Source organism: Nicotiana tomentosiformis, chromosome 6, assembly GCF_000390325.3.
Source record: "Nicotiana tomentosiformis chromosome 6, ASM39032v3, whole genome shotgun sequence".
In the NCBI taxonomy this organism is placed as follows: Eukaryota; Viridiplantae; Streptophyta; class Magnoliopsida; order Solanales; family Solanaceae; genus Nicotiana; species Nicotiana tomentosiformis.
Genome location: NC_090817.1, coordinates 58322605 through 58348229, shown reverse-complemented (window position 1 = coordinate 58348229; position 25625 = coordinate 58322605). Strand labels below are relative to the sequence as shown.

The following is a 25625-nucleotide window of genomic DNA, read 5'->3' as shown; positions in this document are numbered from 1 at the left end:
ACAGAAAAAAAAACGAAAATTAAATTAAAAAAATATTGCTTGCTCTCTAGGAACTTTCTTTTGTATCTAATTTGTTTCCAAAAACTATTAAAGGAGGGCGACTCGTGTCGCAACAAAATAATAAACCATGAAAGGCACAATAACTTTCTGTAGCGACCAAAGTCACTGCAAAAAAAATAAACCAACAGTGGCGACTTTAACATCGCAACAATTACTAATATTTTGTGAGAAAATAATGTCGCCACTAAAACTTATTTTCTCAAAAACTATAATGACCAAAATTATATATATTTCCAGTAGAAACCTGACTCTCTAAATTTTAATATCTGGATATTCACATCAATTGACTACCAATATTAAAAGCAACCAATAATATTTAAAAAATACCAAAAGAATTTCTCAAACCGAATATTATTAATATTTTTATTACTAAAAAGTCAATTACATATATACTACATGACACTACATGTTACTCTTTTTAGGAGGCTTCTTTCTGTATCCCTTTTCACGAACATGGCATGTTCTCTCACTTGGATAAAATCTCATCTCTAGTCATGGGATGCTCGATCTCTTCAGATTGTTGCAGAGCGACAACTTCCTGGAGTTGATCCTGCATTTATGCATAATCATTTACATCAAAACATAATAAAACACATTTAATGTAACTTACAGAAACAAAAAGATAATAAGTCTATGATTTTAGATAATTACATGAATTTGTTGGGATCGTGAATCCACCCACACCAGTTCTCCTCTATCATCCTTGCGTGTATGTTGGATTTCCCAAACTTTATTTGGTGTGTCTATTTCTCCAGTAATAGGATTTCTCTGCAATATAGTTTCGGAGAAAAAATATATAAGCAAATATATAAATATGTAAATAACAAAGAAGCATATGTGATAGTAGGGGACTAAATATATTTTTACCGTAGATTCCTCTACTTCTGCAAAAGACCTTGTGCCACAAGTATGCTTAGTTATTTACTTTTCTCTATTTATTTTGTTCCTCTCACTTACAACCTGTAAGTCAACGGATTAATAAATCACCTTTCAAAGATATGAATGGTGCCCTTTGGTTGGCAGAATCTTCAGGTATTAAGTTAATACCTTAAAATCCTGACTTCCAAAATATTGTATTAGGCATTTTCAGTCCTCAAACTCAACATCTTCAGGTCGATGAGACAATCTTTCTTCATTAGTACTGTACTTAGAGTACAACCTGTTGAGTCGAGCTTTCCATGCTCTAAAAAGCCTTTGCATAGTGCTATGTACAAAGGCTTGAAACTTATGCTCTCGCAGCCCGCTGTAAACTTCAAATTTATCCTGACAATAAATGTAATACTATATTAGATATCCTAACCATATAAATAAACCTTGAAACTTAAAGTCAATACAATATTGAAAGTAATTTAACCTTGACCTTTAACCACATTGCTTTTTCGTGTTTCAGAACTATTTTTTGCCAATTTCCATCTTGGAACGAGATAGTGCTCTTCATGATCAAACCGCAGTAATTAAAAATATCTCTAGCCCCAGAGCGTACTTCTCTATCAATGTCATCTGGAATCATAATTTTGATTTTGCCACCATACTTTGTTTTTATATCTAAACTTTTAGATTTGTAATTTCCTCTTCCTCTTTTTTTATCGCTAGAAGAAACTGCAAAGTAAAGGGATACTATTGTTCATTAGTAGTTCCGCACAATTAGTAAAAATAATTTTCACAAAATATCAAATACAGAAAACTAACTTGCACAATTTTCAGCCTCTGGAGAGCGATGCACAGTTTCTGCTTCATTTCATGATGGTTGTGTTTCTAAAGAAGGTCTTGGGAGAGAGTTACTAGATACGTGTCCGGTCTGTAAAGCTCCTTGACTCGGATTACATGGGTGTCCTGTCTCTGCCGATGCACCAGATACTCGTCCAGTATGTATGCGTGGCTGAGACATCGCTCCAAGATTGCTACGTCTTTGAAAACTTTCATGACCACAGCTCGTCCCGCCTCTCCCACTTTTTCCTAATCCAGTTCCTTTCATTTCCTACAACATCACATAAAAAGAAAATGATTGATCAGACTAGAGAAAATATTAATTCAAATAGCAGAGAATTAAAATCAATTAATTGATGAAATGTTGGAGTAAAGCACTAATTTTACTTCACCACTGATTCTGTTATGAAATTAAACCTTCAAACATTACGAATTAATTTCATTCAGTCTAATTAGGGCAAAAATACAGAGAACATTTCAAAATAAGATGTAGACATAAAGATACAAGCATCACGAACTAATTTCATTGTATGTCTAATAAGGACAAACATACAGAGAACTTTCAAAAATAAGATATTGACACAAAGCTTCAAGCATCAAGAACTAATTTCACTGTTAGTTTAATATGGACATGCTTGGATATCGGCCTACGTGTTCTTCGGACTTCCATCTGGACTTACCGCACTTAGGACATGCTTGGATATCGGCATAATCATGCCAATATAAAATACAATCATTCCGACATGCATCTATTTTGGTGTACCCCAAACCGAGGTCACAAAGAACTTTCTTTGCTTCATAGAAAGAATTTGGCACAAATGATCCCTGGAGAAGAACTTCTTTAAAGAAGATCAATAGTGCATCCATAGATTTGTTGCTCCAATGGTTAAGACACTTCAAGTGAAGTAGTTTAACTATAAAAGATAACTTCAAGACTTTTTTACAGCCAGGATAAAGTTCTGTCTCAACATCTTCTAACAATTTGTAGAACTTTATTGCATGTATATTTGGCTCTTTATTGTCCTCCGAATTATTATTATTATCCTCCACATTCGTATATCCACAAGCATCGTGAATCATTTCGCTAATATTATCCTCTTCAATGCTATTATCTTCTGCTTCATCGTCACTAACTATAACATTAGAAGTTTTAACTCTAACTAACACTTCTCCATGCAAGTCCCACACTTTATAAGAATTCCAGAAATCCTTCCTCAATAAATCTCCTCTTACACCAACCCGTAGCTTGAACACGGTATTCATATACCATTTACAAGGAAACTGAATCATAGTGCTCATCGTTGGTTGACTGAATGTCCAATTAAGAAAGTTGTCTACTCCATCTCTATACCTTTGGTCGGCTCTATTCCTAATATTCAACCAACTTTTATCCATCCTTTCTATTTAAAAAAAGAAAGTTAATTAAATAAAAGTGTAGCGGTGATAATAGTCAAAACATATATAATAACTAACATATAAGAGAAATAAACAAATCAATTCATCTCTAAATAAAATGAGAAATATTGCAGCAAGTTTCTACTCTTACACACCTTTTGGTTACAAGGAAATCAACCAGTTTCATAAAAAGAATGTACACTGCCACATCTACAAATACCTTATTGATAAACAAATTTAACATCTCTTACCCAACTAGACTCAAAGAGTATTAAATTGATAGGCTCCAAACTCCTTTTTTAGATGATCAAGAAAGCATTTTACATTCAAATTATTGTTAAGTGACCAAATACATGCATTTAATTCTAATGTAAAAAATATGTAAAATGTTTCTAAAGAACATCAGTCACAAAGAAGTATTATATTTTCTTATAACCTTACAGTAACATATATGTGCCTTATAAAATTTAAAAATATTTATCTACTGATTTAGGCATATAGCCATAAAAGAAAAAAAAATAAAAATGGAATACCAACATGCAATAGGTCTCTCAACAAGAAGCTTTTAACTTACCCAAACTGAGATAGTCGAGTTCTGTCAAGACTGAAAATAAAAAACAACAACACCAAATAGGCTTCAAATGAGTCTTTTTGTGCCCTTTTTTTTTGTATTCCTGTAGTTATCAAATGGTTCAGAGAAATTCGAGATGAAATCTGAGAATATAAATGTAAAATCACTGAAATAACAATAATCCCTAACTGCATGTTGAAAATTTTGCCTTACAGAATCCTTATAAAAAAACTCCAAACATAAATTTATATATAAACTAGTATGGGTATAAACAAAAAGAAAATGATTAGGGCCACTAGCAGCTATATGAGAGAAATCAGTTGTGCAATTCTTCCTCCATAAAATCGATATGGATTTGAACAACAGCTATATGAGATTTTCGTTTCTAAAAGAAAAAGGAAAAGATTAGGGATTTGAACACATACGTGATAAATGAGATTCACATTTTGATTAGAGAGATTTAGAGTTGGGTGAAATTTTAGCAGATAAGTAATTTTAGAGAGGAGTGATTTCTAGCAGGGAAGTGTTTATGGCTTTGTGCGACTCTATTTCGTTTCTTTTAATTAGAATGAGATTTTTTAATTTTATTTTTGTTATTTTAAATTAAAATATCTAGGATATAGTATCGACCTAGTCGCTCCAAAATAACTTTAGCGGAGACATATTAAAAGTCACCACAAATAATATGGAGCCAAAATTTATTCTTAGCGGGATCGAAAATTTCAGCCACAACCTCAGAAAAGTCGCTGCTAAATATTTATCTTCTGTAGCGACCTTTATAGTCACTGCTAATAGTATACCTGTTGTAGCAACCTATAGGGTCGCCGCTATATGTTGCCACTAAAAATCCAAATTCCTGTAGTGTAAGAAGATTGAGGCAGTTCAGAACTGGCCTAGACCTACTTCAGCTACAGAGATTCGGAGCTTCCTGGGTTTGGCAGGGTATTATCGCCGGTTCATCGAGGGGTTTTCATCCATCGCAACCCCATTGACTAGATTGACTTAGAAAGGTGCCCCGTTCAGGTGGTCGGATGAGTGTGAGTTGAGCTTTCAGAAGCTCAAGACTGCTTTGACTACAACACCGGTGTTGGTATTACTTACTGGTTCGGGATCCTACATGGTGTACTGTAATGCATTGCGTATTGGGCTCAGTGCAGTATTGATGCAGGATGGTAGGGTGATTACATATGCGTCGCGGCAGTTGAGGGTTCATGAAAAGAATTACCTTGTTCATGACTTGGAGTTGGCAGCCATTGTTCATGCATTGAAGATTTAGAGGCATTACCTCTACGGCGTTTCATGTGAGGTGTTCACGGATCATCGGAGTCTTCAGTATTTGTTCCAGCAAAAGGATCTCAATTTGAGGTAGCGAAGGTGGTTGGAGCTGCTAAAAGACTATGATACCACCATTTTGTATCATTCCGGGAAGGCCAATGTAGCCTTGCGTATATTCCAGTTGGTGAGAGGCTGCTAGCATAAGATGTTTAGGCTTTAGCCAACCAGTTCGTGAGGTTAGATATTTCGGAGCCTAGTCGGGTTCTTGCTTGCATGGTTTCTCGGTCATCCTTGTATGAGCGCATCAGAGAGCGTCAGTATAACGACCCTCATTTGCTTGTCCTTAAGGACACGGTGTGGCACGATGATTCTAAGTAGGTTACCATTGAAGATGATGGGGTTTTGCAGATGCAGGGTCGGATTTGTGTCCCTAATATGGAAGGGTTTCGTGAGTTGATTCTTGAGGAGACCCACAATTTACGATATTCCATTCATCCGGGTGCCGCCAAGATGTACCAGAATTTGAGGCAGCATTATTGGTGGAGAATGATAAAGAAGGATATAGTTGCATATGTAGCTCGGTGTTTGAACTGTCAGCAGGTAAAGTACGAGCATCAGATGCCTGGTGGTTTGCTTAGAGGCTTGAGATTCGTGAGTGGAAGTGGGAGCGTATTACCATGGATTTCGTTGTTGGGCTCCCATGGACATAGAATAAATTTGACATTGTATGGGTGATTGTGGATAGGTTGACCAAGTCGGCACATTTCATTCCAGTAGAAGTTACCTATTTTTCAGAGCGGTTGGCTAAAATCTATATCCGTGAGATCGTTCATCTTCACGGTGTGCCAGTGTCCATCATTTCTGATCGGGGCATGCAGTTTATATCATATTTTTGGAGGGTCGTGCAGCGTGAGTTAGGCACGCGCGGTTGATTTAAGTACAACATTTCACCCCAGACGGACGGATAGTCCGAGCGCACCATTCAAATAGTGGAGGATATGTTTCGCGCCTGTGTTATGGATTTTGAGGGTTCTTGGGATCAGTTCTTCCCGCTTGCGGAGTTTGCCTACAACAAAAGCTACCAATCGTGTATTCATATGGCTCCCTATGAGGCATTATATAGGAGGCGGTGTCGTTCGCCAGTTGGTTGGTTTGAGCCGGGAGAGGCTCGGTTGTTGGGTACCGATTTGGTTCACGATGCCTTGGAAAAGGTCAAGATGATTCAGGATCGACTTCGCACAACTCAGTCTAGGCAGAAGAGTTATGCTGATCATAGAGTTCGTGATGTTAAATTCACGGTTGGAGAGAGGGTTCTACTCCGAGTTTCACCCATGAAGGGTTTGATGAGGTTCAGAAAGAAGGACAAGTTGAGCCCTAGGTATATCGGACTTTTTGAGATTCTTGAGAGAGTGGGTGAGGTGGCCTACAAGCTTGCATTGCCACCTAGTCTATCAGCAGTCCATCTGGTGTTCCATGTGTCCATGCTCCGGAAGTATCACGGTGATCCGTCCCATGTGCTAGATTTCAGCTCAGTCCAATTGGACAAGGATTTGACTAATGAAGAAGATTCGGTGGCCACTCTAGCCCGATAGGTCCAAAAGTTGAGGTCTAAGAGTTATCCTTCAACTCGAGTGCAGTGGAGAGGTCAGCCGATCGAAGCAGCTACGTGGGCGTCCAAGTCCGATATGCGGAGTAGATACCCACACCTTTTTACCAGTCCGGGTACTTTGCTATGTCTGTTCAAGGACGAAAGTTTATTTTAGAGGTGGAGAATGTGATGACCCGATAGGTCATTTTGATATTTAGTGTCACGCCCCAAACCTGAAGGGACGTGGCCGGCACCCGGTACCATACTCGGCCCGAGCGTACCACTCTGTAACTGTGAACTCTAGAGGAATAACCCTCAACCTACGCCGATGAGACCATATTCTGAATCATCTAAAAATATCGTCTGTCTCATCTAAGGGGTAAACATACCCAAAAACTCATATATATATATATATATATATAAATGTACAGACTGAGGAGGCCGCCGTGAACATCTACTGTTATACAAACTATACAGGACTTGTCTACAAGCCTCTAGAGATAGTTGAACTGTATCATGGTCGGGACAGGGCCTCGACCTACCCATCAAACCTGTATATATATATAACAGACTCCAAGGTCTAGACCTGGTAACTCCGGGGAAGTGGAGCTTACCAACCAAGCTGATATTTGGCTCTGTCTACTGGGAAGGTCTATCCAGCTGTCTATCAGGACCTGCAGGCATGAAATGCAGCGTCCCCAACAAAGGGACGTCAGTACAAATAATGTACTGAGTATGTAAGGCAACAAAATAACTGAAAGCTGAAACTGAATTGATGATATAATAACGAAATGTAACTGGGAGTCAAAAATAATCTGAATATATGCTTACCTGCTGATACTGACTCAACTCTCTCCATATAGTATGTAAAAAAGTTGTCCGGCCCTATAAGGCTCGGTATGTGTAACTGCCCTGCCGTAGTAGGCTCGCTCATAGGCGCTCGGCCATACTAGGCTCTGTATCTCGGCCATTCTGGGCTCGCTCATAGGCGCTCGGCCACAGTAGGCTCGGTATATACTTACCATCTGATCAGTGGTTGCCCAATAGGGGCCTGCCCATCGATTATAGCTCGATGGTGGTAAACATACTGTAACATTGTATATATATATATATATATATATATATATATATATATATATATATATACTCTCTGCTCTCTTAGATGAAATAAGACAATACTAAACTGAATATGAAGTCTCGATAAGGGAGAATACTGTAACTTCGGAGATTAGGATAATGTGAATAAATTCAGGAATACGAACTTCTCTTTATGCCTCGTTATCAAACTCATGTAGTTACGGGATCATGCCAAAATGAAGAAAGGTTTAGCCTTAACATACCTTATCACAATATTTCCAATCACCAACTTGAACTCACCTCTTCTCACCTTAATCTACAACAACGATAATAATACTATCATTAAGTTACGAAAGGTACAACTAACGCACAACGAACGACAAGCTTATTTTGTATTAAAACGGACAGCATCTCCCCTATAATCCTTACTTCTTCCAAATTCAAGATAACACCACAACACCAAAAACAACAATAAGAACATATATACATTAGTTTCCAACCTTATGCATACCATACAATACTACAAAACAGCCCAACACACCCCAATCGCTTCATACACAAAACGACCACCGTAGTAGTGTCAACAACCCGAAATTGTTACGATGAACGACCAGCCCAACATCCTGCATTTATGTGGTGTTTCTCCACACCCTTCCTCCTCCAAAACTCTCACAAAACAGTAGTAAAAGATGCTGCCCAACAGCACAACAAAACAGTCCACAAAACAGTCCGCTACAAGTGAATAACTCGAACTCACGGCTTCCGATCACCGTCCCGTGAGTTCTTACAAGTATAGAACGACTTACCATGAATTTACAGCAGACAAAATGGATGAAAGAGAGCAGTAAACTCACCTTATTTGTTGGATAACTCAGCTCCTATCTTGGTTCTTCAAACTCTAGGTTTTACCTCCAATTAGAACTTGAAAGGGAGAGAAAATCAATTAGGGTTTGTGGGAAATTTTTGGGAGGATTCTTTGCAGAGCTTATGTCTGGTTATTATGCTCTATTTTAAGTATAATATATGAAGAAAATAGGCCCTTAAAAGGCCTCTTTGGACGACCCGAAATGGCCCATTTTTGGGCTTTCATTTAAGCAAGTAGGTGACACACCTACTTGTCACCTAGCAGCTTGCGCAGTATCGCAAAAATACACATATCTCTCTACTCCGATGTCGTATTGACAAATGGTTTAATGCGTTGGAAACTAGACTCATAGAGCTTTAATTTGATAGGTGGAACACACCATAACTCTAAGTATATTGGGAGAAAATTGCAGTTACATTTGACCCAAAGTTTCAGTAAAACTTATGAATGTAACTTGTGATGACTTTCATCGACTTTTGTTCCACAACTCGCTTGACTTAAAAACATAACACACGGATGTAATATGACTAATATAAATCATAACATAACCTACTTATCAATTTAAACACCCTGGTCTCACTCCAAAAGTACATGTTATAACATTCCCAATTTGTCGACTTTCGACGAAACATTATTTGTTTTCAATTCCTTTAGCTTGTGAAACTTCCAACCATCTTTGTACTTGTTGTTAATGATCTTTAATATTTGTAACCTCCGAGGTAATATGATTAACTTACTTTGCAAACTTTTCAAATATGATTTCACTTCTGAGCTTACATCAATTGACTTATGACGACTCATACGTACGAAAACATGGGTTGTAACATCATTCCCCCCTTTGGAACATTCGTCCTCGAATGTTGACTGGTGCACTTATCAGTCTCATAACCTATTGCTCTCATAAATACTTTATTTCTGGCCTTTCCATCTAGGCAATTGTTCTATGAATAAATCCATAGGCCAGGGCATTCCCCCCTTTAGGCCTCTTCTGACACCATGACTTTTGGTCTGAATCCTTCCAACCTCGTAATTATTGCGACCTTCTGTCATTCATCTTGTACGACTTTATCCTTATATGTGTGCCTATGCGACTCTTCTGTTCCTTTTCCTCCAGCTTTTAGCCAATCTCTAGGCCTCACTTTGGGAACATATATAGAACTATGACAAGTTGTTCCTCCCAGTGTATATAGGTGTAGTAAAGTTCTTCGCTCGGTAATTTGTCAAACTTACGACTGTTGCGATATCTTGTTTCGTAGCCTTGTAAATATATCCTTATTGATTTACTACATCTAGGTAGGTCATACTACACTATCACACTTGCTTCCGTTTATTATTGCCGAGGTTTGCTACCCAACTCCATGTTACCTCTCGCTTCTTATCCTATATGTATAAATCTAAGTCCTTTAGTTCTTCCTCATTACTGTTCATCTTAAAAATGAAGGCCTGATATCATCTCATACTTTGGAACTTGTATCTGCCTATTGTTGATTCACCTTAATGTGGATCTATAATCTACCATTGATAACTTGAAACCTCTTACATAATACATTGTCCTTAGGGATCACGTCTCATTAGGAAACATCTGAAGTTATTTTCTTGATCCATCTAGGGATGATACTATACTTCAATAAGTGTATTTCATCGCATCCCAACGTGATTCATCTTATAAGGGGTATTCTAATCTCATGCAATTCATGAGTTTCCCTCCTCTTTGAATCATTAACCAATCAATAGCCTTAACGTTATCCTCTTATATATCACAATTACACCATTATTCTACTACCAGGGCAACATTTTATCTCTTCAAATTTCTCATAGTCTTAGACTCCTCTGAGTTCGTTCAGGCTATACTGAGTTATTTTTTTTATAACTTACGGAAACCATCAGTTCTCTTGTTTTGATGGGCTTAATTCTGAGGCCTTACCTATTCTCGTCAGCTTCTCAATCACCTCTGCTTATCCTTACTCATGTCCGCCTAAAACCATGTTTCTCTACCTTACTTTATCTTGTGACCTACACATATTTATTTATAGTACTCACAACCTTCCTTTAACTTTCTAGCACCATACATTTCCTTATGTTATTCAGGAACTTCAAGCGGGACATCAAATTGTCTCTAACTCTTCTTTACTCTCTTAACTAGACCTCTCGGTACTTGGAAACTATAGGCTAGAAGATATGTCCCTGACAACACCACTATCATTTGTGGGTACTGAATCATGGCGCTTCCAGCCCGCTATCTGATGTATGGACTATTCACAACCTTCTACATTTGAGCATTTCGTACCTTCTTAACCTTTACCTTACTTAGCTTTTAATCTCGCATTGTATCTTCTGTCTCTTTAATAACCTCCCTTCCACATAGGTAGAATTCACTTCCACTTCTTGAAGCTCTACTATAAACTTGCACCTCTAGTGCGTACACAATCCGGTGGGAGCTTCATACTTACTCCTTATGAGACTGGTACTTTTTTTTTCTAGATTTATTGTAGAGCCATTATAGAATATGGCTGTTGTACTATCTTTCTTGTACCTCTAATGTTAAGAGTGATTTTGCAATGTTCAGACTCCTAATTCACTTACCTGATGTAACTCGTTAGTTTCCTCTTCTCTCCCAGCCTTTAAGTAGGCTTAAGCTATCTTCCGATCTGTTGCTCGGGGTATTATTACTTTCACCTTTTGTGGACGCCATAGAACATCCATAATATAATCTTCTAACAATTCAAGCCTTTGTCTGTGAGGTGGACTCAATTCTTTCTTTTAAATTTATATCAGCGTCTCTTATAGTTGTAGGAATGTCAACATATATGCTACATGGATAATACTCTGAAATGTTAAGTGCGGTCATAACATAACTAACTTTGGGTCATTGATTTAATAATTCCTTTCGTGCCTTCTCAGTTTTCTTTAAAAGTGTGCAATTACTTCTCCTGGTCGTTCTGCCACTTATTGCATGAATACTTGGCTTATCCTAGTGCCCACACCTGTTTGAATTTTGTGCAACTCATATGATCTCAAATATTACTTTTTTTTTTTTTTTTTACTTCCCGTTCATTAGCCACGATAGGTGCCACTTTCTTAAGGAGTGTATATAATATTGTAGTGAGACTGTTGTTACAACATCATTTCTTCTTTAGGTCATTATGCTTATGTTGAAGCCTTCTTCCTTATTTCCTCAGCTAGTCTTTCGTTGTAGCACTTAGGGAAGACCCTCTGACTCTAGTAGAGCTGTGAGCTTTTTACATCGTATACCCGATGAAAGATTTGATATACTGACTCGCCAATAATTATCCTTAGTTACTTATCTCTATGCCCTTATGCTCGTAGGGTTACTTCTGCACTCGAATTTTTATTATCTCCTCAGTGGCACTCTCTCTTTTATTTCCATAACACTTATACGGTACCTTTTACTGCCCAACTCCTATCAGAATATTCCTCAAGGATTACGATGTTGTATCTACGAGATCAAATTTCCTATGTTGGGTTTCACTTCATTTATCTTGCATGGTCTACTGATTTATCTAAGACCTCTTGTCTATCCATGACTAGGCTCTTACTGAATTCCTGAATGAACTTCTAACTACTCATCAGTCCATGCTCATATTTACCTTCTGGGTAACCACTCTTGGGTTATGTCTTCTAACTTAACTTAACTTTTGCACTGGCTCCTAATGTATCAAGGATGATTGAATATCTTACACACGACGGTATCAGATACCTAGTGTAACTGGAACACTTAATCCCTTATGATTGACTTTGCTCAAAGTTCTTGCTTTAGGGAAGCATCTTCCTGAGGGACCTTTACAGGTTATTCTTCTGTTGTCGATTGTATTATTGCTAGAATGTAATATTTGAAATTCTCTTGATGTCAACTATTATCACCTCATTTGATCCCTAATTGATGTTCAGTTTATCTTGTTCACTAGCCCATGCTAATTTCTATTACTCCGGGGGTCTAAATTGTTTTGTCTTGGTAATCATGTTGGACGCACCAACTCATTTCTCGAAATGAGGATATGACTTTTGGCCTATACTCTTTTATTGTCTCAAGACCTGTCACCTCTTATGTTTTTCCTTCACTTGACTATAGACTCTATCATCATATCATATTTTGATTTACTGTTATCACCCATTTATCACATCTTACTCATAATATTTCATTTACTCTCTTCTTATTCTCCTGCCAATACTCGCATTATTCTGAAAACTTCAACAAAACATTGTTTCACTTTTAGCTCCCCTGGCTCAATCCACCATTTCGGGTTACTCTAACCCAAACTGGATCTTGATATCCCATCCTTCTTTTAAATATATATGTTAGCTCCCATAGGGCATAACTGAGATGGGTGTGACTAATTGTACATACCTCTATTTCTGTTGAAGGTAACTTAGAATCCTTTTAATTCTCTGCCTGACGTGGAAATTCGGACAATCTTCATTAACTAGGTACCTCGTACCCTTCTTCACCTTGCTTCTGTTACCTGTTGAATCTTATACTTTTACCTTTTGATACTCCCATGGCCTGTTATTCACGGGGTATGTTGGATATTCCCGTCTTAGGGTAAATGGGAAATTTGCACATATGGTAAGCACGATCTAATAGGGTCTCAAACAGGGCCACGTAATCAAAAATTCTCTCTCTACTAATGCTTTTATATGCTGTTGTATTAGCCCTTTAACTAGTTATAATTTTTCTAATTGAAAGCATCGCTATATCATTAGCAAACATAAGCTTTGGCTCGAACTCTTATGACTCAGCTCTATAGCACGATTTGGATTTGAATGAAGGGTAGCAGACTCCTAAATGCCTTGTAGCCTCCTGCTTATAAGTGTGGTGCACAACACACCCATAAACAAGACTCTACTAGACACGGCTTGTAGACTCCCTAGGATAGAACTGCTCTGATACCAAGTTTGTCACGCCCCAAACCTGAAGGGACGTGGCCGGCACCCGGTACCATACTCGGCCCGAGCGTACCACTCTGTAACTGTGAACTCTAGAGGAATAACCCTCAACCTACGCCGATGAGACCATATTCTGAATCATCTAAAAATATCGTCTGTCTCATCTAAGGGGTAAACATACCCAAAAACTCATATATATATATATATATATAAATGTACAGACTGAGGAGGCCGCCGTGAACATCTACTGTTATACAAACTATACAGGACTTGTCTACAAGCCTCTAGAGATAGTTGAACTGTATCATGGTCGGGACAGGGCCTCGACCTACCCATCAAACCTGTATATATATATATAACAGACTCCAAGGTCTAGACCTGGTAACTCCGGGGAAGTGGAGCTTACCAACCAAGCTGATATTTGGCTCTGTCTACTGGGAAGGTCTATCCAGCTGTCTATCAGGACCTGCAGGCATGAAATGCAGCGTCCCCAACAAAGGGACGTCAGTACAAATAATGTACTGAGTATGTAAGGCAACAAAATAACTGAAAGCTGAAACTGAATTGATGATATAATAACGAAATGTAACTGGGAGTCAAAAATAATCTGAATATATGCTTACCTGCTGATACTGACTCAACTCTCTCCATATAGTATGTAAAAAAGTTGTCCGGCCCTATAAGGCTCGGTATGTGTAACTGCCCTGCCGTAGTAGGCTCGCTCATAGGCGCTCGGCCATACTAGGCTCTGTATCTCGGCCATTCTGGGCTCGCTCATAGGCGCTCGGCCACAGTAGGCTCGGTATATACTTACCATCTGATCAGTGGTTGCCCAATAGGGGCCTGCCCATCGATTATAGCTCGATGGTGGTAAACATACTGTAACATTGTATATATATATATATATATATATATATATATATATATATATATATACTCTCTGCTCTCTTAGATGAAATAAGACAATACTAAACTGAATATGAAGTCTCGATAAGGGAGAATACTGTAACTTCGGAGATTAGGATAATGTGAATAAATTCAGGAATACGAACTTCTCTTTATGCCTCGTTATCAAACTCATGTAGTTACGGGATCATGCCAAAATGAAGAAAGGTTTAGCCTTAACATACCTTATCACAATATTTCCAATCACCAACTTGAACTCACCTCTTCTCACCTTAATCTACAACAACGATAATAATACTATCATTAAGTTACGAAAGGTACAACTAACGCACAACGAACGACAAGCTTATTTTGTATTAAAACGGACAGCATCTCCCCTATAATCCTTACTTCTTCCAAATTCAAGATAACACCACAACACCAAAAACAACAATAAGAACATATATACATTAGTTTCCAACCTTATGCATACCATACAATACTACAAAACAGCCCAACACACCCCAATCGCTTCATACACAAAACGACCACCGTAGTAGTGTCAACAACCCGAAATTGTTACGATGAACGACCAGCCCAACATCCTGCATTTATGTGGTGTTTCTCCACACCCTTCCTCCTCCAAAACTCTCACAAAACAGTAGTAAAAGATGCTGCCCAACAGCACAACAAAACAGTCCACAAAACAGTCCGCTACAAGTGAATAACTCGAACTCACGGCTTCCGATCACCGTCCCGTGAGTTCTTACAAGTATAGAACGACTTACCATGAATTTACAGCAGACAAAATGGATGAAAGAGAGCAGTAAACTCACCTTATTTGTTGGATAACTCAGCTCCTATCTTGGTTCTTCAAACTCTAGGTTTTACCTCCAATTAGAACTTGAAAGGGAGAGAAAATCAATTAGGGTTTGTGGGAAATTTTTGGGAGGATTCTTTGCAGAGCTTATGTCTGGTTATTATGCTCTATTTTAAGTATAATATATGAAGAAAATAGGCCCTTAAAAGGCCTCTTTGGACGACCCGAAATGGCCCATTTTTGGGCTTTCATTTAAGCAAGTAGGTGACACACCTACTTGTCACCTAGCAGCTTGCGCAGTATCGCAAAAATACACATATCTCTCTACTCCGATGTCGTATTGACAAATGGTTTAATGCGTTGGAAACTAGACTCATAGAGCTTTAATTTGATAGGTGGAACACACCATAACTCTAAGTATATTGGGAGAAAATTGCAGTTACATTTGACCCAAAGTTTCAGTAAAACTTATGAATGTAACTTGTGATGACTTTCATCGACTTTTGTTCCACAACTCGCTTGACTTAAAAACATAACACACGGATGTAATATGACTAATATAAATCATAACATAACCTACTTATCAATTTAAACACCCTGGTCTCACTCCAAAAGTACATGTTATAACATTCCCAATTTGTCGACTTTCGACGAAACATTATTTGTTTTCAATTCCTTTAGCTTGTGAAACTTCCAACCATCTTTGTACTTGTTGTTAATGATCTTTAATATTTGTAACCTCCGAGGTAATATGATTAACTTACTTTGCAAACTTTTCAAATATGATTTCACTTCTGAGCTTACATCAATTGACTTATGACGACTCATACGTACGAAAACATGGGTTGTAACATTTAGCCTCTATTTTCATTTTTTGAGAACTCGATTAGCTCTGTTTAGCGTTTCTCGATTTGCATGCGCAATTCGTGTCTCATTCCAAAAAGTCTTTATGTGAAAAATTGAAGAAATGTGAATTTTTGCTTAAAATGATTTGAGTTAACTACGGTCAATATTTTATGTAAACGGATCGGGTTGGTATTTTGATGATCCCGGTAGGTCTGTATCATGATTTGAGATTTGAGCGTATGTCCGGAATTGAATTCGGAAGTCCCTAACTTGTTTTGACTCATTTTGCCAAAAACTAGCAGTTTTGAAAGTTGAAAATTATCATGTTTGACCGTAAGTTGACTTCTTAGCTAACAGGTTCAGATTTTGATGTTGAACCTTGGAATAGTTCCTTATTGCTATTTGAAACTTGTCTGCAAAATTTGGTTCAATTCGGAATTGATTTGACTTGATTCGGACGCTTAAATGTGATTTTAGTGTTCTTGAGTTTCACTTTGAAAGTTCATTCGTTTTGAGGATTGATTTGTAGATTTAGATGTTGTTTTGGTGATTTGATTACGCGTGCAAGTTCGTATGATATTTTTACACTTGTGTGCATGTTTGGTTTGGAGCCCGAGGGGCTCGGGTGAGTTTCGGATAGGCTACGGATTGATTTTGGACTTTGGAGATAGCTGATGATTTCTCTGTTGTTGGTGTGGTCTGCAGATCTCGCATTTGCAAGGTTTGGCTCGTAATTGCGAGCCTCATTTTTGGGATCAAGATGTCGCACTTGCGAGCAGGGGCCTGGACTGGGTGAACTCACAATTGCAAGGAATTGTTCGCATTTGCGAACTGTGGGCCTTCGCTTTTGCGGAGAAAGTGGTCGCAATTGCGATCACTAACCACTCTTGTCTACTTCGCATTTGCGAAGTATATGGTCGCAATTGCGAAGGCTGAAAACTCGCATTTGCGACTGCTGTTGCTCTGAGACAGGGTTCGCATTTGCGACCCTTGTTTCGCATTGGCGATGTTTGCAATTGCGAACAAGACATCGCAATTGCAACATCCGCAGTTGGGTAAAAGAGGAAAAAAACGGGACTTAGCTTATTTCTCATAATTTCTCAACCCTAAACACCCTAGAGGCAATGTTTCAAGAGACATTTCTTGCCAAATTCATTGGTAAGTGACTTTAATCCATTTCTTTTTAATTACCCATTATATTTCATGAGATTTCAACATCATATTTACGATTATTATGATAGAAATTAGGGATTTTTGTAGAATTGGAGATTTTTGTAAAATTGAGATTTAGACCTCGAATTGGGGTCGGATTTCGAAACAAATTACATAACCGAGCTCGGGGGTGAATGGGTAATCGGGTTTTGGTCCGAATCTCGATTTTGACCAAGCAGGCCCGGGGTTAACTTTTGTTGACTTTTTTAAAAATAATTTAAATTGAACCTCTTTCATTTGTGGGTAGTTTCTAAAGCTTATTTTAAATTATTTGTCAATAATTTGCTAGATTTGGTTGGTTTGGAGGATTATTCAAAAGACAAGGCCGTGGTTGAGTGATTGCTTGAGTTGCGGAGCGAGGTAAGTGTTGGGTCTAACCTTAATTTAAGGGATTAAGAACCCTTGAACTATATGTTATGTGAATTTTGTATGAAACGGCATATATGCGAGGTGACGAGTGTATATGCGTCGTTGTGTTGCTTGCTTCTATGTTTTCGTTACTTCATAGTATATCTTGTTGCATGCCTTAATTGCTACATGCTTATTTGACTTCCATGCCATAATTGTTACTTGTCATTTATTGATCCTAGTACTAAATTGTCCACCCCTCCCATAATTTCATGCTTATTCTCTAATTGCTTTCCTTGCATATCTTAATTGCCCTATCACTTGCTTGTCTTATAGTTTTGTAATATTTGTTGCCTTCAATTATATAGTTTCATTTGTATGAGTTATTAAATGGATTAGATATCGTGGAGTTGGTAAAGTTGAGACATCCGAGTTGTTCGAGATTCTTTGATTATCATGTTATTCTCCATTACTTCGTACATTTACTCTCTTGATGAGAACTTCTTGTAAATTTTGATTGTTGATTGAAATTGTTTGGGGAGCGGGTTGTACGCCGCAACGGAAATTTGAAAGGTAATGAATTGAAATGGCGGAATAAGGATGGATTATGATATTGACAGATGATGACATGGTGGGATCGGATTGTGCGCCGCAACGGATTGTAAAAAGTTATATTTGTTTGTGATTGTTGGAATTGCCTCGGTATTTGAGATGAGTTTATATGACTTGTTATTCTGGGCTCTCTGGTAATTAGATTTTGAGTTTGTCATTATGAATTAACTGATTTACTTCCATTCATGTCTTTTCTGTTGTTATTATTATTATTATTGCGTACAGGTTATTGTAAGTGACCCGCTTTAGCCTCGTCACTACTTCATCGAGGTTAGACTCGGCACTTATAGAGTACATGGGGTCGATTGTACTCATACTACACTCTGCACTTTTGTGCAGATACCAGAGTTAGTCTCAGCCGCGCTGAATGAGGTTGCTCGGATCTAGCTATCAGTGGAGACTTGAGGTATAGTTGAACGACGTCCGCAACCCTGAAGTCCCCTTCTATATTATTTTAGTTGTTTATTTTGATTCAGACAGTTATGTTTATTTCAAACCATTATCGGTAGTATTCTAGACGCTCATGTATTCGTGACACCAGTTCCGGAATTTGTATTTGGATTTCGTCACTTATTAGTTTATTACTTTTTTTCAGGCTATTCAGTTTTATCATTGTCATTTAAATTGAAAATTGTTAAAAATGGTTAATAGATATAGCTAACGTTGGCTTGGCTTGCAAGTGAAATATTAGGCGTCATCACAGTTCTGAGGGTGAAAATTCCGGGTCGTGACAATCTTTGGGCTCCACTTTTAATGCGTTTTTGTGGCTCCTGATTTCAATCCATATATATGGGTATAATACCCACCCTTTTGACCTGCTCCATTTATTTATAACCCGATTAAAAAAAGAGGGCTGCCACCTTCTTCTTGCATCCGCTTCTCTCTCTTTCTCTCTCACACTCTCTCCTTTATCTTTCTCCTCTCTTGCTTACAGGTCAATATCTATTAATCTATAGGAAACTTTAACCACAAGAAGCTCCTCTATTAATTATGAAAATGAATGTGCTTTTATGTAAGAAAAAACAACCCATTTTACAATGTGCTCAAGATTCCCCTTAATCGGGCTTCAGTTTTAAATCAAATAAAAAGAGAAAAATGGCCCTTCTTCAAATTTTACTCTATTCAGGCTTAACAAGTGTTATTTATTTTTTCTTATAAGTTACAATTCTATTTTATTTCTGAATATTGCGAAAAAGAACTTGGAGATATACTTTGTAGTGACGTTTTTAACATGAAATTAGGTGAAATGCTGACAGCAAATTGAATGGGTATTTGGTCAATGCCATGCATCATGTTGACACCATCTTTAAACTTTAAAATGGGTCTTGACAAGAAACTGTATTTGGTCGAGTTCGAAAGAACCAAGAAGCAAGACAAAATGAATATTGAGTACATGAACTGAGTCTAACTAAATGTGGTGAATCTCTCGGTGGAAAGAAGGAAAAAAATAAAGAAGAAGAAGGAAGGAAAAAGAAGATTGAGTGTCTCTTAACTGTGTTTCAATGGTTGAAATTAAAGAGATGGATTGAATCTTTTGGGAGGAGAAAGACGGACGAGGGAGTATATATATATATATATATATATATATTAGTTTCTCGTGCGTTGCACGAAAATATCGGCTTATGTAGTACGTAAATTATAAAATAAAATTAATTTAATTAAAACAAGGCCGCTATATATCATATGTGTATTATCGCTTAAGCCATTTGAAAAGGGTCAAAAACTTTCAAGTAGCATTATAAGTAAATTTTCATATAAAACTAACATATTCAAGGGAGCATAAATTAATCTAATATCTTGTTGGTGTATTTAGACACTTATTAAGTATATACAATACATATAGAGAGAGAAATGAAAAGATTAAATAAGAGAAGTGTAAATGACATAATAGATTTGACAAAATATTTATGTGGCGAAAGACTACATGGTGTTAAAGTAGTTAAGTATTGTTCTTAATAGTAATTGTTGGTATAATTTTCTGCAGAGTCAAAACTAATGTAGTAATATTTTGTTTTCACCGAAAAATATGACCATCAACATTTTGTTTAGCAGATCTGCATATATATTTTGCTAAGCATTTATATTGCAACCTAACAAATATTTTACAACATCAAAAAGTATAACACACATACATCGTTCTCCATCACAAATTATCAAGCCCTAGGCAATATATCTAAAACATGGTAGATAAATAATTTAATTATCTAACTCATTTTTTTTCGTAAATTAGAAAAAGGCTTTTTCAATGCATCTCAACTCCTTTAGTAATCAACATTTTCTATGTTACAATTGCCACAAATTACATTATTATTTATAAAAACCACTTTAATCATGTAGCGTTTTTTTTGTAAGAAGAATACCATGGCTCATGCTACTAAATTATATACTGATAAATCTGTTGGGATTTTAAGCTTGTGTAGCTTAAAGAGGGTAAATGTGAAATGGAGGAAAAATGAAATATTTGAGTTTCCCTCCTTAGCAAAGAGACATTGTCCCATATTAGAGGAAGAAAAGACTTTTGATGGATGGATACATATATACGATTGCTCTTCTTCTAGCTCTTAAAGAGTTAAGAAGAAGGCAAGCCTCGTGCCGCCGTCGTCGTCGCTCGCTCGGCTTCGGCTTCGATCAAAGATCGATGGATTGATTAATCTTTTTGGACAAAATTTCTTTCAATTAATTAACAAAAATTCAATCCAGAATAACCCATGACCCGCGACCCGGTCCGGTCCGGTCCATTATTTTTCCCCGATTATTTTAAATCCGCTTTCTGTTTTTCCCGCAATATTTCTTCCCACCTGTTCCAACATCTATGGTTGTTCCTGAAATGTTGCAAACCTTTTCAAAAACAGTGTCAAATGGTCTATAAATATGCCTTGAATCCCAGAATCTTTACTTACGAAATTTTTTCCTGTCTGCGGAGATTAAAACCTGTGTGATTTTCTACTCCTTCTGAATTTTACTATTCTGATTTGAAGATATAAAAATTTTATCACAGTTTTGAAATTCAGAAAACGATTTGAAGAACATAAAAATTTTATTGTTTTGTGTGAAAAAATATATAAAAACTTCGGTTTTTATTTATCATACGTATTGTTTATTGATAATTACAGTATTGTTTACTGTTCTGATTTTGCCATTAATTAAACTCTTCTGTTGTTGACAGTGAGAAATGAAAATTGATAATACAAATTCATCTTCAACTGTTGCGGCAACGGCGATAGCCTCGTCAAGCCGGGTTGCCGTTCCACCAGCCGAAAAATCGGAGAAATTTTCTAAAGCCAACTTCAAAGGATGGCAGCAACGGGTCTTCTTTTGGCTTACCACGTGGTATGCAGAAATTCACTAGTGAAGAACCTCCAGTGCCTGTTGCGGACATGCCGGACAACGAGAAATTCATGATTGTTGAGGCATGAAAACAAGTAAATTTTCTTTGCAAAGGCTATATCTTAAGCGCTTTAGAGGATGACTTGTACAATGTGTACAGTGCGATGAATACTTCGAAAGAATTATGGGACGCACTTGAGAAGAAGTACAAGACTGAAGATGCATGCTTGAAGAAGTTCGTGGTTGCCAAGTTTCTAGACTATCAAATGATTGACAGCAAAACTGTTGGAACCTAAGTTCAGAAGCTTCAACTTATTTTTCATGACCTTATTGTTGAAGGTATGATTGTGAATGAAGCATTTCAAGTGGCTGCAATGATTAAAAAATTGCCTCCTTCGTGGAGAGACTTCAAGAACTATCTTAAGCACAAGCGCAAAGAAATGAAGTTGGAAGATCTTGTGATTCGTCTCACGATTGAGGAAGACAAAAAATAGCCGAGAAGAAGTCTCGTGAAAATTCAACGATCATGCGATCTAATATCGTTGAGGAGACTACTCCAAAAAGTAAGAAGAGAAAGAGGTCTTCTGGACGGACTAAGGAGCAGAACAAAACAAAATTCAAGGGCAGCTGCTACAATTGTGGAAAAATCGATCACAAAGCCCCTGATTGTCGTCTTCCGAAGGAGTGGTTGATTGACTCTGGAGCCACTCGACATATTTGTGCTGTCAAATAAGCATTTGCGACTTACTCCACTGCTGGTCCCAAAGAAGATCTTTCCATGGGAAATACTACAACAACCAAGATTGAAGGTTATGGAAAGATATTCCTGAAGATGACTTCCGGTAAGGTGTTAACGCTCAACAACGTTCTTCATGTTTCTACTATTAGGAAGAATTTAGTTTCTACTTCTTTACTTGTTAAGAATGGATTCAAATGTGTATTTGTTTCTGATAAAGTTGTTGTAAGCAAGAATGAAATATATGTTGGAAAGGGCTACCTCACATATGGCCTTTTCAAACTAAATGTAATGGTTGTTGACAGTATGAATAAAATTTCAGCTTCTTCTTATTTATTGGAGTCAAATGATTTATGGCATATTCGTTTAGGATATCTCAATTATAAAACCTTGCGGATGTTAATTAATTTAGAAGTATTACCTAAATTCGAGTGTAATAAATTAAAATATCAAATATGTGTTGAATCTAAGTTTGTAAAACATCCTTATAAGTCTATTGAAAGAAATTCAAATCCTTTAGACTTAATTCATACTGACATTTGTGATATGAAGTCGACACCATCTCGAGGTGAGAAAAAGTATTTTATTACTTTTATTGACGATTGCACTCGATATTGTTATGTTTATTTACTTAATAGTAAGGATGAAGCAATTGAAGCATTTAAGTAATACAAGAATGAAGTGGAGAATCAATTGAATAAAAAGATCAAAATAATTAGAAGTGATAGGGGTGGAGAATATGAATCTCCATTTGCGGAAATATGTTCAGAATATGGAATTATCCATCAAACTACTGCACCTTACAACCTCAATCCAATGGAATTGCGGAAAGAAAAAATCGGACATTTAAGGAAATGATGAATTCCTTATTAATAAGTTCCGGATTTCCGCAGAGTTTGTGAGGGGAAGTTATCCTTACAGCTAACCGAATACTCAACAAAGTACCCCACAGCAAAACGCAATCTATTCCATATGAAAAATGGAAAGGAAGAAAACCCAACTTGAAATATATCAAAGTGTGGGGGTGTCTAGAAAAGGTACAAGTTCCTTTACCTAAAAGGGTTAAAATCAGACCAAAAATTATAGATTGCGTTTTAATTGGATATGCTACAAATAGTAAATCATGTCAGTTTTTGGTTCATAAATCCGATAATCCCGAAATTCACGTTAATACGGTAATGAAATCAGATAATGCTGAATTCTTTGAAAGCATCTATCCGTATAAAACTGAATGTGAGTCGCTAAGTGAAAGACCTAAACAACCTCGGGAAGAACCAAAGGAAAATACTCCAAGTATAGAAGATCCAAGGCGTAGCAAATGTCAAAGAACATCTACTTCCTTTGGACCAGATTTTGTGATATTCTTGCTTGAAAATGAGCCTCAAACTTTTAAAGCAGTTATGTCATCTTCTGATTCAGCATTTTGGAAAGAGGCAGTCAATAGTGAGATTCAATCAATTTTGGATAACCATACATGGGAATTGGTTGTTCTTCCTCCGGGAAATAAGGCTTTAGGTTCGAAATGGATCTTTAAATGGAAAATGAAAGCTGATGGCACTATTGACAAATATAAGGCAAGCCTTGTTGTCAAAGGTTATAGACAAAAGGAAGGCCTTGATTACTTTGACACTTACTTGCCAGTAACGAGGATAACATCTATTAGGGTGTTAGTCGCACTAGCGGCCGTGTATGGTCTTGAAATCCATCAAATGGATGTTAAAACAGCTTTCTTAAATGGAGAATTGGAGGAAGAGATTTACATAGAACAACCTGAGGATTTTGTGGTTCCTGGTAAAGAAAAGAAAGTGTGCAAACTTGTTAAGTCGCTTTATGGACTTAAACAAGCACCCAAACAATGGCATGCCAAATTTAACCAAACAATGTTGGCAAGTGGGTTTAAAATCAACGAGTGTGATAAATGTGTTTACATTAAAAATACTCCAAGTCATGAAGTCATTGTTTGTTTATATGTTGATGACATGTTGATAATGAACAAAAGTATGGCAGATATAAATGCTACTAAATGCATGTTGGCTAGCAAATTCGATATGAAATACTTAGGAGCTGCTGACGTGATCTTAGGAATTAGAATTCATAAGATTCCACAAGGTCTAGCATTATCACAGTCTCACTACATTGAAAAGGTACTTGACAAGTTCAAGTATTTGGATTTCAAGATTGCCAAGACTCCAATTGACGTGAGTTATGCACTTCAAAAGAATGAAGGTGAAAGTGACTCACAACTGGACTATGCAAGAGTATTGAAAAGTTTGATGTATATCATGAATTGTACGCGACCAGATATAGCATGTGCTATTAGCAGACTGAGTCGGTTTACAAGTAATCCCAATCAAATACATTGGATGGCAATGAAACGAGTTTTGGGGTATCTGAAACATACTCAAAATTATGCTTTGCATTATAACAAATATCCCTCCGTGATTGAGGGATATAGTGATGCAAATTGGATCACCGGATCATCTGAAGTTAAATCCACGAGTGGATATGTTTTCACAATTGGGGGTGGAGCAGTGTCTTGGAAATCATCCAAACAAACGTGCATTTCCCGTTCTACAATGGAATCTGAATTCATAGCTTTAGATAAGGCAGGTGAAGAAGTTGAATGGCTCCGAAATTTCTTGAAAGATATTCCATTGTGGCCCAAACCTTTGGCACTTATTTGTATATATTGTGATAGTCAAGCGGCAATAGGCAGGGTAGGGAGCGTTATGTATAACAAAAAATCTCATCATATACGACGGAGACACAATACCATTAGACAACTACTCTCTAGTGGTATTATCATAATTGACTACGTAAAGTCAAGAGATAACGTGTCGGATCCACTTACAAAAGGCCTATCTAGAGAGGCAGTTGAAAGAACATCAAAGGGAATAGGGTTAAGGTCTAGGACAAGTCATCATGGCGGTAACTCTACCTAGCAGACTGGAAATCCCACGAGTTAGGCTCAAAGAGATCAAACAAAGTTATGAATGACGGTTCAACATTGTCAAATAACTCAACCCATTCTCGTGATGAAGACAATGTTGAGAAATCGAGGTAAAGCATTAAGGCTTTTTGATGAGTCAACAAAGCTTAAAGTTTTTTAATGATTTGCTAAGTCTGACAGGATATAACCAGATAGTGTGTCTATAGGATTACACGTTTAGAAATCACCTATGTGAGTGTGAAGTGTAAGCCGCTTCAAGGAGAATGAAAGTAAAGGCCCATTCTCTAAGCACTCATGAAACCAGGCAGTATTCATGGCTGAAACGAACACAATCGTGAGAACCATAGATGGTTAAGGATTGATTGTGTGACTTATGTTGTCTAGGTATACAACAAAGCTCGACGGTTCAAAAATATCAAATCTACCGATTGACCGAGTATATCCGA

The 25625-nt window shown here is 37.2% G+C and overlaps 1 long non-coding RNA gene across 1 annotated transcript; it reads right to left on the bottom strand.

Moving 5' to 3' along the window:
* Positions 1-513: 513 nt before the first annotated feature.
* On the bottom strand, positions 514-1915 carry LOC108949261 (uncharacterized). The gene is made up of 6 exons (XR_001974071.3): positions 1750-1915; positions 1415-1659; positions 1108-1323; positions 928-1020; positions 712-828; positions 514-610 (listed from the first exon to the last, which is right to left on the bottom strand). It is a non-coding gene; the product is annotated as an uncharacterized lncRNA (long non-coding RNA).
* Positions 1916-25625: the final 23710 nt, after the last annotated feature.